This window comes from Zonotrichia albicollis, chromosome 2 (genome assembly GCF_047830755.1).
Source record: "Zonotrichia albicollis isolate bZonAlb1 chromosome 2, bZonAlb1.hap1, whole genome shotgun sequence".
Classification (NCBI taxonomy): Eukaryota; Metazoa; Chordata; class Aves; order Passeriformes; family Passerellidae; genus Zonotrichia; species Zonotrichia albicollis.
In genome coordinates, this window is record NC_133820.1 from 115,601,459 (window position 1) to 115,617,272 (window position 15,814).

The window sequence follows — 15,814 nt, forward strand, 5'->3', positions numbered from 1 at the left end:
GCATTTCACTCTGAATGCATGGTGACCCATTTGCTGTAGCCTATTTTGTCTGGTTGCTCTTCTTAGAGCTTTTCCCAGTGGTGGCACACAGTCATCTTTCCTTCAGATGTGGTATTATCTACAAAAGGCACATAGTTAGATGTGGCAAATTCTAGTATATTACCTGAATCTATTTCTTGGGAGGGAATTATGTCCTTTAAGGACATGGAGGGCAATATATGGACAGTTCCATCTCTGTGGCATCCTGTTGCATTCACATTCACATCAGTATTATATAATAGCAAGTGGTCTTTAGTCTCCCCCTGTTGCAAAGTTGTTTTTTGCCAAAATGCTGTCTGCCTTTGAAATGGCAATCATAATGTTAGGAAAATTACTCCACAAACACCAGAGGTTTATGTCCAAAAAGGAGGCAGAGGAGTCCTTTTACTTTATTTGGATAAAGGGAGAGGCCATGGGGCATTCCCCTGAGATCTCTCAAATTTTTGGAGGATGCAGCCTCCTTTTTATCCTGATTTCCTGGGCACATTTCCCTTCTGTCTTTCCCCATTGGCTGAGGTACTGGAGAGGTACAGACTTCCCAGAACTCCTGATCCCAAAGATTTCCCTCCAATGTATAACCCTCCCTTTTAATTTTTAATTCTTACGGAATTTAGGGGTTTTCCCCATTGTTGCTTTCATCTCTCAATGTCTAATTTCATTTATCAGCAAACCTAAAGTTTATTTGTAAAAGCAAATATCTTTTTCCATTCATCAGTCAGTGGAACCCTTCCCATTGTTTCTTTTATCTCCCAGTGCTAGTTTTATCTACCAGCAGACCCACAGCTTGTTTGTAAAGACAAATCTGCCATTCCTCTTAATAATATTTTCATGAGATAGATGAGAGAAAAGTCCTATTCCAGGCAATTAGTACAAGAACATATTCTAATGAAAATCCTCCTGCAGGGGAAAAGCAGTGGGTGATGTTCCCAGAAAGCTGTGACTGAAATCTTCACTTGTCCTTCTTCTTTCCCCAGTTCTTTGATCATTGAAGCCACTTATGATATTAGTATTTTATTTATAATTTTTTGTTCATATTTGCTCTAATGAAAAGGAAAATACAATCTCCTCCATTACAAATGTGTATTTCTGGGTTGATTTTCCTCAGAAAGTAATATGAGTTCTTTTTAGAAAGGCAAACAGAAAGGGATTTAGATTTCTGCATTGACAAAAGAAATGTGAGGTACTGAGCTGTTATGAATAAGCCTAATTTGATTTAAGCAGAACAGATTTAAAAGCGGAAATTAGGACTTGGCATCTTTTTTCTTCCTGAGATGTAAGGTAAGATGGAAATGATAAATATTAAAAAAGATCTGATATGGTAGAACAGAAATGCTGACAGAATTGTTCTTCACTCATGCTGCTTATTATTGTATAGGGCTTTAATTTCACAGGGAAAAAACCCTCCTAGTTATTTTACTAAATTTTCAAGTTCCAGAAAACAAACCTGTTGTTATTCAACCAGTTTCTCTTCATGGGAAACCTTGAGCACTTAAATCAATTTCCTTCAAGCACCAGTTATTAAATCTGCAAAAATACATTTCGCTACGTCAGAGCAAAGAGCTCGACTTAAGAAAGGTCACCTCCCCAGCTCCAAAAATATTATTTTGGGAATTTTATTTTTTTTAAAATCCTGAACAATGTATAAAATTAAAGTACTTTGAGCAATATTATTAACAAGACCACTACAGGGTTACCAGAGTGGGAAGGACTGGGAGAACTGTGTTAGTATCTGCCTAACTCCAGTGATGACTGGCACAATTACTCATCCCACAGCAATACATTTGGCACAAGAACAAGGAATTAATGCTTCTGTGACCAAATGCACTAGTGAGCAGCAGAGGCACTGGGAAGGCTCGTCTGAGTGGTTTGTGCTTGGCTTCACTTTGGCACCCATCTCCAGCTCCTGCTGAGCCCACATTTAATGGTGCAAAAAATTCAAACTGTTTCATACTGATTTCAAAGGAGGTGAGTTTTCACAGCTCCCTGGTCATTTCTAACAAGTTGTGTGTACAGCAAGTCCCTTCTGGGTCTGGCACAGCTACTGTCAGCTCTTCTACCAAAAACTAGTAGCCCGTGACCGACGATGTATAAAATGAAATATTATTCTTTTTTATTTTCTTGGTTTTCTTTGCTTGATGCAAAGCCCACTGTAGGTCCCTTTGTTCTTCAGAAGAATGGAGATTAATAGTTTTTATAATGAAAGACAGGCTTGAATGACCTCCCTCTGAGATGAGCAAAGGTGACTGCAGAGGGGGCTGCAGGAGTGCTGGGCAAGTGGCCTGGGTTTTTTTTTCTCCTTGCTATTTGCTTTTATATTATAAAGGGTGAATTTGGGACTGTGCATGGCAAATCTCAGCCAGGCTGAAATCTGTGTTTTCACCTACTGAATATCGAATTGCCTCTGCTGAGGATCAGCATTCAGCACTGCCACCAGGCATTTCACAGCCCATTAATTAATCTGGAGATCCAATTAATACACCTCATGATCCTGACAATGCTGCAGTGCCATGCTTTGGGCCATCTCATCCTGAATGCAGTCTGACTTTTCATGCCAACACACCAAGAGCCCAGACCTCCTGCAGTGCTGATGGATAATGCAGGACCGAGTAGAGTCTGTTGTGACCAGGACAACTCCTTGTGGAACCTCAGAAGGCCTTTTGTAAATGTGGTCTGCAGTTCCTGCCAGCTTTCTTCCTGTTGCTTGGTTGGCCTTAGCTGCTGCCCAAGGGCAAAGAATACAGCACCAGCTTCTCAGTGAGCAGCTAAAGGTGTTTTCAGTATTTGCCAGGCATGTGCATTCCTTGGGGTCACAGAATGCTGTGGGTTGGAAGGGACTTTAGAGACCATGTGATTCCAACCCCCCTTCCATAGGCAGGGATGTGTTCCACCAGAACCAGGCTGTTCCAAGCCCTGTCCAACCTGGCCTTCAACACTTACAGGAATGATGCAGCCACAACTTTCCTGGGCAACCTGTGCCAGGGCCTCACCAACCTCATGGGGAAGAATTTCTTCCTAACATTTAATCCAAATGTACTCTTTTTTTAGTTTAAAACCATTTCCCCTTTTCCTACGACCATATGCTCATATAAAAAAGCTGCTCTCCCACTATTGAAAGCCCCCTTTGACCACTGGAAGCTCTAAGATCTCCCTGGAGCCTTCTCTTCTCCAGGATGAACACCCTCAGCTCTCCCAGCCTGTCTCCAGAGCAGAGGGGCTCCAGCCCTTGGAGCATCTCTGTGTCCCTACTCTGGATCTAACATATGCATGTTAGATCTAACATATGCATGTCATTCTTATGTTGGAGACCCCAGAACTGGATGCAGAACCCCATGTAGGCTCTCATGAGGGCAGAGCAAAGAGAAAGATTCACCTACTTTGACTTTCTGACCCACCTCTCTATTGGTGCAGGTCAGACCTATCAGTGCACCATTCCCAGAGTCACTGCAATGCTGGGGCGATGCATGAAGCAGACAGAGCAAGCTCCAGGTCCAGATCCCATGACCCAAAGTCTGTTTAATATAAAATCCTGTCATCAAGGGCATATCAGATATTAAACTTTTAAGATCAGATGCTACACTTGGCCAACACCAGCAGCAAATCTGTCCTTTTTTTTTTGCATGGTTCCTTCAAAGGAATAGATGCATGTAGATGACCCAGCCGGTGACAATATTTATCATTGTCTTGTTATTTCTTAGCCTGGAAGAACTACAGTAAAGTCACTTCAGTTCTCCTTCTGCTCATCTTTGGGACTTTTCATAAAACATCAAACTCCATCCCTTGCTAGAGCATTCATGGGGCATTTTGGATGCAAGCCAAGCAGCGTTTTGGCCTTTCTTGTCCCAGACTAAGATGCTTCCATGACAGCAACATCAGCTGCTTGAAACCAACCCCCCACTTCCAACACCCAGGAACACAAACCGAAGCAAGTCCCTGGTGCCAACAACATTTGAAGACTCCATCAGAACTGTGCTAAAAGTTCTGATAAAGTTCTGCATTATCAACTGCAAGGCACATGTCATTGCTCAAGGTTTGCAGTAGCGTAATCGAGATCCAGGCTTAGGGGCAGATCTTTCACATTCTGCATGTCAATGACCTTGAAAAATGTGAAGTTTTGAACAGCAGGTAGCAGCTAGTGGAGATTTTTCTGTTAACATGGAAAATAAAAAAGGTACAGGAGGAGTGAAATTATTGTTCTGAAATTGACTCCCTCCATTCACGTACTGGCTGATTGCATACATCCATCTTCTGCAGTGCCAACTCCTTCTCCTCATACAGTTGTATTTTTGGCTTTGTTCCCCAGTGGAAATCAGCCAGAGTCTCCACAGTGATGGTGTCAGGTATCAGCCTGGTGCTTAGTTTCAGCCCAGCTCCTCGAAGTGTACCATAAATAAAGACATAGAGAGGCAGCAGGTGGGTGTCATTTCTTCCCCAGACCCTTGGCAGCTACTTGGGAATCTTGTCAGAGGGTCTTCAAATAGTGCTGGAAAAAATCCTCCATATAACTACAATAATTTAAATAAGTAACTAGCCTGGAAAATGTCAGAAGACACACAATCAAGATAGCAATGCTCAAAGGTAATCTAAACCACAATTTAAATGCATTAGAGTTTCTGTGTTTTGGTTGTTTTGTTCTGTGCCAGTTTGGGATTGGATGGGAGGCTTATTCCATAGGGGAAACCCAGAGTATGACTCAAGCCTGGCAGGTCAGAAAGCAAATGATGAGTTTCTCTTTCTGCTCTCTCTTCTTCACAATGGTTTTTTTCACTAAGAAATAAAAGAGCCAGAGGAACAACACCTCTTTCCTTCTCCATGAAGCTATCATGCTTTCCATTTCCTACCAGTGATAAACTATCTTTATTTTTTTTCCCCATAGGAAATTAGAAGAGAAAGAACGGTTGAATAGAAGCAAACAAAAAAGAGTAGATTTTCCTTTTCCATCAAAAATATGTTTTTAATCCCACCCCAAAAGGTCTGATAACTATTTTAACACTGTATTTGCAATTAACTCATTTTTTTTCTTTGAGTTAATCAACACACTTCATTCAAATCTGAGTATTTCCTAGGAGGGTATAACCACCAGATAATTTTGTTGCTCCTGTTCCAAACCTGCAGAAGACCTGATGTGATGGAAATCTTACCTGCTAATCAGTAGCAGGTTAGTGATTAGTGTGTAAGGAAAGTTATCCCCATCACAAACCTAGCCTGCCAGGAGCTGCCCTTACAGCAGAGCTGCGTGTGAAGATTTATGTCCTGCTTTGTGCCTCAGATGGGGCAGCAGATGTGGAGAACTTCTGTGGCTCATCACCACAGAGTAGCCTGCAGGGTTATCTGACTCCTCATGTCTGGGTGTCATCATGTGTATGGTGTCTGCTCCATCACCCTGTCCATCCTGCATGGGTTTTGTGTTGCTGAAATGGCTCCCAAGGTATTAAAAAGTCTTTTTTCCCAGCCCTGCAACCAAAGAAGAAGTCGAGATTCTTCAGCTCTGGTTTTCATGGTTTATTTTATGGTTTATTTATTTCATGGTTTATTTTTCCTTATCTATTACATTCTTTCTCTGACCTGCTGAGGTCTGTCCAGCAGGTCGGTTTGTGGCACGCTGACCACCCTTGGGGCAGTGTTAGTTTTTTGTACTAAAAACTACCTGTACTTTATTTACAATAATTTCCCAATACCTATCACCTATGTTAGACAGTTTGTCTCTACTTTAAACCAATCCAGAAGTGCCACCATCACAGCAGAAGATGGAGGACAAGAAGAAGAAGAGGAAGAAGAAGAAGAAGAAGAAGAAGAAGAAGAAGAAGAAGAACAACAACAACAACAACAACAACAACAACAACAACAACAACAACAACAACAACAACAAGAAAGACTGGACATGCCCAGATTCCTCCATCTTGCCTCTTGAACCCCCATTCTAAATCCCCAAAATCCTACTTTTTCACCCTGTGATAAATTCACTATCATTCTATTCAAACCCTTGTGCCTTGTAAATCTTCACACAAATTGTTTCCATGGGCTAAAACCAAAGGCACAGGTGTCTTTGACTCTGTGCCAAGGTTTCTGAGCCCCCTGCCAGGGTTTTGAGTCCTCCAGGGCAGCCAGAGGAATGTCCTGAGTTCCGACACATCCTCTCCAGGAGAACTGCCTGGTTTAGAAGAAGACACCTGCCTTCTTCTGTACATCAAGCACCCATAGCATTGCAGCCTTTCTTCACCCAGGATCATCATTCACCAGTGCCTCCAACCCCCTATCAGTAATCCCCTGACTGCTCCTGGGGACATCCACCAGGGATGTGCTGCAAGGAAAGGAAGCAATGCTGTTTCCATGGAATCAGCAAATGGTTTGGCTACAAAGAGATCTTCAAGAGCACCTTGTTCTACCCCCCCTGCCATGGGGGGGTTTCACTATCCTAGGTTGCTCCAAGCCCCATCCAACCTGGTCTTGAACACGCCACAGCTTCTCTGGGAAACCTGTGCCAGGGCCTCACCACCCTCAGCGCCAGGAATTTCTTCCCAATATCCCATCTAACTTTGCCCTCTGGCAGTGGGAAGCCACTCCCCCTAGTTCTGTCACTCCAGACCTTTGTCCAAAGTCCCTCTCCAGCTGTCATGGAGCCCCTCTTGGCACTGACAGGGGCTCCAAGATCTGCCTGGAGCCTTCCCTTCTTCAGGCTGAGCAGCCCCAGCTCTCCCAGTGTTTTAGTGTCATCCCAGCATCTCTGTAGGGGTAAGGGAAGGCTGCTGGTGACAGTGATTTTCTGACCTACCAGAAAGTGGATTGGAGATTCATGTCCCACCAAACAACACTGTGATCCTGTGGCAGTTTTTGCATACAAATATACAGGTTGATAATCTTTAATTTGAGCCATAGGACTGACACACACATCACAGCATCCTGCAGATTTATTTGAAGGAGAGAAGTATGATGTGGAGCAAGGGATGGGGCAGAAGAGGACAGCTGCCTGGCATTCACAGGCAAGGGTGGGTCCAAGGAACTTAAAGAAGAGGCAAAACTCATTTCTTAGCAGCAGCTGAGGGATAGGAGAACTGAATAGCCGTAAGGGGATGGCTTTGCCAGCCACAGGTTTGTATTGTTAACTCTTCTGCAGCTGAACATTCTGGTGATGTATGTGGTTGACACAGACGTAAAAGTTATTGGTTAAACCCACTAAACTCCCCTCTCTATTTCAGCCTTTTCTTTGTTGTACTTTAAGATTTTTTTGCTTTGCTCTGTTTATTCAGCCAGCTTCAGTTGTGGATAAGTTTTGTCTGTTTCTGGTCACAAATACGTCCCTGTTTAAATGTCAAGACTGACTATTCAGGAGATTATCAGCCCTAGGAAAAAAAATCAGCACAGTGCAATAATATGCCATGACCCTGGCATGTTCTCACCATGGCAGTGCATGTTTATGCAGATAACAAGAGCATCAGGAAAGAAAATAATTATCTTTTACGAAACAAAGAAAAACAGAGATTCTGAAGGGAGGCGAATCTTCAGTCTCCAGTACAAATCCGATGTAAAACTCCAATTGCCTTTTTTACTTTTTTCTTTTGAATGTGTCATGTTTTTTCTCTGAGGGAGGTGAAAGGACTTCTGAATAGAAAGACCAAAAATTAAAATACTTGATCTTTCCTTTCAGAAGTGAAAAACTCATAACAGTTGAATTGAAACAAATAAAGAAGAGTAGATTTTCTTTTTCCATTGAAAAGACATTTTAATCCCTCCAAAAGGTCTGATGAGACAATATTTGTCCATGTCTGCTCTAGGAGTTTAAGTCAATATTTGGTGGAAGTTAGAAAGAGATTCCTGCTATTGATCCACATTTGCTTATTCTGGGTTTTTTGCAGTTTTCCCAACACATTTATTCTTTGTCAGAGTCTGAGGCAGGACATGGGATTGCTTGAGGCTCTGATCCATTCCTGGCAGCCCCTCTCACTTTGGCTCAGTTTGCATGGCACAGTCAGGAGGTCAAAGCAGGGTCCTGCTCTGGGGAAGGATTAAAATGTGGAGGAGGGCTCTGGATGTGGAGCTGAGAGCAGAGCTCAGCCCACACAGCTCTTGGGTGGAGGGTGAAGTGTTGCACCCACTTCAAAGCACCTGGACGGAGCTGCAGGCTGGACTGGGCACTGAATGGCCCATCTGCATCCTCCCAGGCCCACAGACCTCATGGCAAGGCAATAATATATAAGAACACTTGCCAGGAAGGAGTTCAGCATTTCTAATGCTCTCATCCATGGATTATTTCTTCCATATTCCACATCTTTTTGCATCATTCTCTTTCATCCTGTGGATGCTTTGAGACTCCAGAACACAAACACACGTACAACTATAAGAGTTGGAAAAGAAGAATTTTGCTGATCTTTGTGCAGAGGACAGGCTTGAGACATCTGCTTAGAAAGTCTTTTGAGAAAAATATCCACCACCTATGCCCTCGTTTAATACTCTTCATCTGTATAAAATAAAGCCCTAACCCTTTCTCAGAAAACAAGCATTCAGCAGTTCGCAGAAAGTCAAAATTAATTTATCTGTGAGGAAATAATGTGTCTTACATATTATTGTGACCAGTTTACATACCAGAGTTTCTGTGCTCATTGGACTGTGCTGAGGTGTGGGCTGAAGCTCCTTCCTGTGTTTGCACAGGAATATGTGAATATGGATTGACACACATTAAAACACCTTGGAACTGGCTTATTTCCTCTGACCAGACCAAAACAAAGCCCTGCTTCAAGCATCCCCATGCCCTGTGGTAGTGAAATACACAGTTTAACCTGATAACCTAGAGATTTGGGGATCTTGGTACAAAACAGCTCGATCTGGCAGGAGCAGGGGCAGGTGAGTGTAGCACAGAAGTCAGGGAGCTCCTCAGGTTGTAACAAATATCAGTGCAAGAACATGATGAGTTCCTCTTCCCTCCCTGGCAGCATTCAGTACAACTCAGTGTCATCCAAATCCAACCAAGTGCCCTCTTTGGTACAACCACTGTAAATCTTTGACTGATTTAGGCTGTGAGGCTCTGGAATATTTCAGAATACCCAAATGATCTTTTTGGTGCCTCTCCACATCACCCATATAAAGCAAGACTTGTCCTCTTTGAGATTTCAAAGAAGGAGGATGAGCTCTATTGGCAAAGGTACTGGGCTGAGACAGAAATTAGGGAAAGAATAAACAAAGATATGTGTGAGGAAGGGTTGCACCTTTGGAGTATGTCCAATTTGGCAAACTATCTGGAACTGTCACTATAGTACACGAAATATCATGATGCGGACATGCTGCTCTTTCAAGGTGAAAAGAGACTTTTTAAATTTCTGACTCCAACATTTATAGATTTCCAAAAGTGACAGTAGATTGGAGGGTGACAGTGCCACCTCTCCAATGACACTGGACAAACCAACAGTCCATCAACTTTCTCCTCCTCCATAAAAGAATGCAAAACAATGAGTTATTTACAGAAAGTGTGTGAGAAAGTTTGCTACAAGGAATGTCAACATCAGAAGGCTTAGAAAATCTTAAAAAAACAGGGTGACATGGAACCTCCTTCATTGTCTTAAAGCCTGTCTTGAATCTGACTTCAATGGCTTCTCCTGGGGATAACATTTAGGGTTTGCACATGGGATGGCCAACACTGGGATGTGATGGGTTGGCAGTGCACACCTGGTCCTACAGCAGAGTCACACTCAGAGGACTGAGGAAATGCTTAATGGGGCAGTGCCTGGCACAGAATGAATCAAGAGCAGAGGGAGGAAGAGAAAGAAACACATGCCATATTTGCTGCACGCCAAGCAGATTTTTTAGTTCACTTTGTTCAATTTCCTTACATAAAAGAGGATTGCAGCATTTATTTATGCAATAGAATTTCACAACTCACATTACAAAACTATGGGTGATCTGATTGTCAAGATTGTCTCCCCACATATTGTTTTTCACACTTGGCTTTCCTGTCTCTTCAGCTTTGAGGATAGCTAAGGAAATTGCAACTACAAGTCAATGCATGGGGTGTAATTCCCTTCCTGCTGCTGTCGTGGGCCTCATATATGCACCATCAACACTTACCCCAGGAAAAAAATACAACTAACAAAGACACAGAAAGGTTTTAATGAAGAGTATAAAATGGGGGGACCTCACCATTCCAAAAAGCAAGGGATTGCTGTGACCCACTCGTCTGTGGTGACAACAGCAAGTTGTGAACTGCTTTAAAGGACATTCTTCTCAGTCAATGTCAACACAAGGTCCAAACCTTCAGCCAGGGTAAATGTCTATGACTCCATGGTATGGGAGGCATTGGGAGCTACAAAACATCTGGGGTATAGGCTCAAATCTCCCAGGAGTGAGAGCTGGAAAAGACCTGGGAGAATTTTGATCCATTCGTCTTGCTGAGGCAGAATTGTTACTCACAGTGTATTTTCTGTTGGTCTTATTTTAAAACTTTGCTCCCCAAGGTGCTTTTGGGGGATTCTTTACAGCTTGTCTTGTCAAAGCTTTTGAAACAGATGAATACAGTGAAGGCAATGACTGGGAAACCAATCAAGCTCTTTTATGTATGGAAACATGAAATTGGACCCACCACGAATGATCCTTTCAGAGACCAAATCCCATTGCCTCCCCATATCCGTGCTGGGTTTGAAACTAGTAATTTTATTTAACTGCTTTTGTGCATGGTCCAACTGTCCCATGTCTCCTTCTGTTTCTTCCTGTTACAGCTTGGCATTGAGTGCTCCAAGGTCCAGGCTGCAGAAGGAAAGCCAGACTTTATTGGTTTTTAAGCATTATAAAGACAAATGTGGCCATGATCATGGTTCCATTCAGCACTGCTAACCCTTCTGAGTGGGTGCAATGGCGACCATGAAAAGGCTCTGCAGTCAGTGAGCAAAGAAGCCTTCTTCTCTTCTCTGCATGAAAATTTGCACTGCAGATCTACGGCATTCATGCCAAAATCTGTGCCAGGCTGTGTTGACTTTGGGCAGTAGGGATTTCAGCCTTCAGTCCTTGTTGTTTTTGCTACATTAGACTCCAGCAGTTGGATCCAGGTCATATTGGGGTGGAGGACTGGGGATTTGTGGTGGTTCACATTGATTGAAGGAAGACATATGGGAATGCCAACCAAAAAAACCCCAAACCCTAAACAAACAAAAACACCCCCAAACAAACAACTTCCCTCCTCCCCCTTGCCAAATTGTTGTAGGAGATCTGCAAATGAAAGCATGACAGGGAAAAAATGACCATTGTGTGCGTTCATTAAGGAACGTAATGAAAACCAGGGGGATCTGAAAGGTCTCTGGGTTTGCCTCCATCATATTAATCAACAGCCAGTTTTTGCCTCCTGTAGCCTCCTTGACTGCAAAACAACCCAAAGGGGTTTCTTCTCATGCACAAATATCACTTTGGTCATCAGTCAAAGGCAACTTTCTGTTGTACACAGCACAACAAAGCAAATCTGGAGAGGACACCAAAATAAGAAATAAAGAACTGGACAGCAAGAATGGGAGGAGGTGAAATGTATCTCCCCTTGGAAATACTCTGAAGGACCCAGTCTGAGGCCAACTTTTCAAAGGGCCATGTGAGCTGGCAGTCTGCACTGGGGCTGCTTTTCAAAGGTTAAAATGAAAGTTTTGAAACCATCAGAAGACAAGCTTTGAGTTTGTGCCAAAATAGTGGTGGAAAATTGTGGCATAACTGTTCCTAAAATAACCTGATTTTAATTTTTTTTCAACTAAAGTGGATGGATCATTTGGAGAAGCAGGCACATTTTTAGGTACTTGTCAGCTCTTGAAAGGCACGACACAATTCTTTGCAATCTGGTTTTCTTTCAAAGGCTTGCATGGGAAAGTTATAAACGAAAGTGTAATTCCAGATCAATGAGTTTCTGTGAATGCTGCTGCTCCTGTGAATGTATTACTTCGTGTGTCCTCTGCTCATGTGATATATGACTGCTCTTTTTATGTTGCTTCAGATCCAGTTTCTGCTGAAATTGTGTGAGTGTGTCTGAAAAGATCTTTTGGGGGCAGAAGACCTGGGGATAAAAGCCCTTCCTGTGGGAACAGCAAACAGTTACGCTGGTGATCGAATGCACAGCACATGGGTACACTCAGTTTTGGGATTTCCACTCCATCACTAAGTGCTTCCTTGTTGATATGATTCAAAGCTGAAGCCTTGGCTGCTGCCAGGGGCCACAGCAGGGTCCTGATGAAATCCAAAACTGGGCAATGAAAATTTTGGAAGCCACAAAAGATTGCTCCTGTAGACCCAGCTGAGCCTGGGCCTGAGCTGATGGAGCCAAGACTGCATCCCACCAGAGCAGCCATGGCTTTCTAAGCCCCAGTGTGCAGGTACATGCAGGGGATGTACCAAATGACCCCCTGCACCACGAATGTGCCAGGCTGCTCAAATATGTGTTCGGTGCCCCACCAGTGGCATGTAACAGCTGGTTGGGGTGACACATCAGCCCGATCAGGATTTCTTGCATATTAGTGATTTCTGTAGAAATTTCAAAATTTCTATCCCATCAGCTTTTGCAGTTTCGGGTCACCCAGATCCTCTTTGCTGCCTTCACCTGCTCTGTGCTCCATCACCTCTGCAATTCTGTGCTGGGGAGACACCACCCCATGGTGACCCTGGGGTGGTGTGTCCTGTGGGGTTTTCCTGGCCCCTTCTGATGGTTAAATGTTTTCCTCTATTTCTTTTGCTTCCAGCTGAGGGATTATCTGAGTTTTGGGACCTGGTTAATGGGATATGTGAAATAGCCAGGGAGTAGGTGTTTGTGGCTTGCATGTTTTAGCAATCATACTTGATGATCAAAGCATGAGGAGGAAGGCATGGTGGGATTTATATACAGCAGGGTCCTTGCTGACTTCTCCAAACTGAGCCATATAAAGTATTACTACCTTCCAGCTTTACTGTACCTTTACTAACCTTGAGTGCTTGTTTTTCCCTTTTCCTTCTCCTTCTCTTTTCCCTCTCCTTTCCCTTTCCTTCTCCCTCTTTTCTTCCCTCTTCTCCCTCTCCCCTACCCTCTGGTGGCAAAAAATGCAAGGTAAAAGCAAGCCATGCAGAGGAGACAGAGCTCTGTTCTCGAAGCCACACTTTAAAGCAGGTGACAGTTGTCACCTAGGTGTAAATCAGGGTTTTCTGTCACTAGGGCTGTACAGGTTTGCAGCAGCTCACCATCTTCCCTGTTTCAATGCAATAATGCTTGGCAGTGGTGCAGTATCTCTGAGTATTACAAGAGTGAGGATTGAGATGGTGGGACGAACCTTTCTGTCTCTGAAGCTGGCCAGGATGGTGAGATGACTTTTTCTGGGAAGGATACATTAGGGTTCCTTTCATGGCATTTAAGGCAAGGGTGAATAAATCAATGGGAATTCTTGAGGCTTCGACAGAGAAACTCAGTTTAATCTCTGCCTCTGAATGGAAATAATGCCTGATTGGAAGAAGCCTCTAAGTGCTCCAGGGCTGGACATATCCTTTCACCTAACATAGCACAAGCCCTGGCAAGGGATGCTTAATCATAACCTAAATAAAACTAAATAATGTAATAATGTAGGGAAGTCTTGAAGCACAGATAACCAAATTCTGGGGCAGATGAGCAGCTGGCTATCCATCCAGATCCCATCCATCCAGCTCTTTTGTGTGTTTTCTGCAAGGCTTCTTTATCTTTCCAAAAATTGGTGTTGTGTGTGGAAGAGGCAGGTCTATTGTCCCAAGTGCCTGGCATCTGTGCTGGGAAGACAATTTTCTGATTCTGATGGCTGTTGGAAAAGTGGAAAGTGGAAAAGCATGGCATCTAAATATACTTCAAACCTTGGGGACTAATTTCATGGCTGGGGTAGAAAGGGTGACATGGATTCTCAGCCCCTACCAGCAAATTTCTTAGCTCTTACTTAATTTTTTTTTTTTGCTTACCCAGTTGTTAAAAATAGAAACTGTTGTAAAATAGTTGATAATTGTTAAACATGTACTGTTTGGTTGTGGTAAAAGGGGTTAAAAGCGTTATTATAAGAAATACGGTACCATGTTACACCTAAGTAAACAATTGCCCAGGCGAAACGAGCCAGCCTTGACAGAACTGCAATGGGCCAATCAAGTGCCATCAACCTTCATGCAAATGAAGGATCCAAAAAGAAACCAATCCAGAGGGACAAAAAAACAGGATAAAAAGGGGTGCCTGACCCACTGAATCTGTGCTGCTCCACCTGGAACATTGGTGACATCGCTGCTGAAGCAGACCCAGCGCTGGCGCTGCAGCATCCTCAATGGGAACGCTCCTGCTTGGCTTGCTGGCCCCCTTGCTTTAGGCCTTTCTTTTATTATAATAAATGCTGAAATCACTTTAGTACTGGGAGTCTGATCCCATTTTTAACACCTAGGTATCACCGGTTGGCTCTGAACCAAGAGAAGCAAAGGATGATAGGGTCAGTTTTAAAAGGGCCAGGCATAAAAGGAGCCCTTATCTCCAGCTAGGCTTTATCAGACAAGCAGGCCAGCCTTATCCCAGCAGCGTAATCCCCGCTTCTGGAGGCTCTTGAATGCCAGCGAGAACAAAAATGTGCTGTGTAGTTACTGCTGCCTGAGGAAATGTGAAATATCACGAGGGCTCCCCCTCTCCCCTTTGGCCTGGCCCACCATTTCCCTTGGCCATTGTCACATTTGGTCAGCAGATAATCCCTCACTTGGCAGTAGTTCCTTAGGAAAAGATGAAGCATCTTCTTTCTTTACCTGGGTCACTATCTGCAGGGAATGGGTGGATTATCCTACTGGTAGCCTCCTTGAAAGAGCTCGTTAATGTCATCAGAGACTGTTTCTGCTGTAATAATGCTGGTGGTGTTTCAAGCCTGGCCATATCTGATTTGTAATGCTTTACTTCAGATCAGGTGCTGGAAGTATTTGATGTGGTGCCAGCCAAATACCAAAATGTATTCTGCAGAAGGGCAGGCTGCAAAAGAGAAATCCTACCATGAGGTGAGGGTTCTGAATTGAAAACTGTCTTGGGGTGATTTATGATGATTAGTCTCCTTACTGATTGTCTGCTTTATGCCCAAAAATGTGTGCTGTATCTTTAAAGGGGGTGCAGGGATGGAGAGCCATGGGCTTTTCTCCAAGCCTCACTCACCAGGTGTTATAGATGGATAATAAGAGATTGACTCTTGCAATTAAGAGATGACTATTGTGCAAACATTAAGAAAAGCTTTAGTGATGTACAGTTATGTTACTGTAGTTCAGATGCCCTCTGCTCTCCCCACAGTTCCTTTCCCCCTGTGTTGCTGCCATCACACAGCCGGGGCTGTCCAGGACAGGCACAAAGAAGCTGCACAGGTGTCCCTGGCATGGGGCAGGGGGGGATGGAAAAGCTCAGGGGTTGCTCAGGGGGTGCAGCACGGCAACACCTGACCTCCAATCGAGTCACAAGAGAGCAATCTCCACTGATGAATGGCAAAGAAGAGCTGAGTGACAGACTTTGGGAGGGCTGGGCTGGCTGATGCAACCCCCAGGGGTATAAAAGACTGAGCATCCATCCTGAAGATGAACCAGCTGCGTGGTATCCACGAGGGGCAGTTCCCAGCGCTGCAGCTTTTTCCTTATGTAGTCCTTTGTTGTATTTTAATACATTACCAGTTATCCTTTCCAAAGGATAAATCAGTTAATGGTTATGGGGAAAGGTGCTTCCCGCTGCTATGGCTGTGCTCCCTGGGTCTTCCTTTCCTGGTGGTCTTGGGGTGATGAAACAACCTCATATCTGGGGAGACTTCTCTAGATTAATTCCACTGTTCATGCTTTGAAT

At 43.7% G+C, this 15,814-nt stretch overlaps 1 non-coding gene across 1 annotated transcript; it reads right to left on the reverse strand.

Annotated features, from left to right (window-relative positions):
* Positions 1–3,455: 3,455 nt before the first annotated feature.
* On the reverse strand, positions 3,456–3,637 carry LOC113459304 (U2 spliceosomal RNA). The gene has a single exon (XR_003380429.2). It is a non-coding gene; the product is annotated as a U2 spliceosomal RNA (small nuclear RNA).
* Between the last annotated feature and the right edge of the window lie 12,177 nt (positions 3,638–15,814).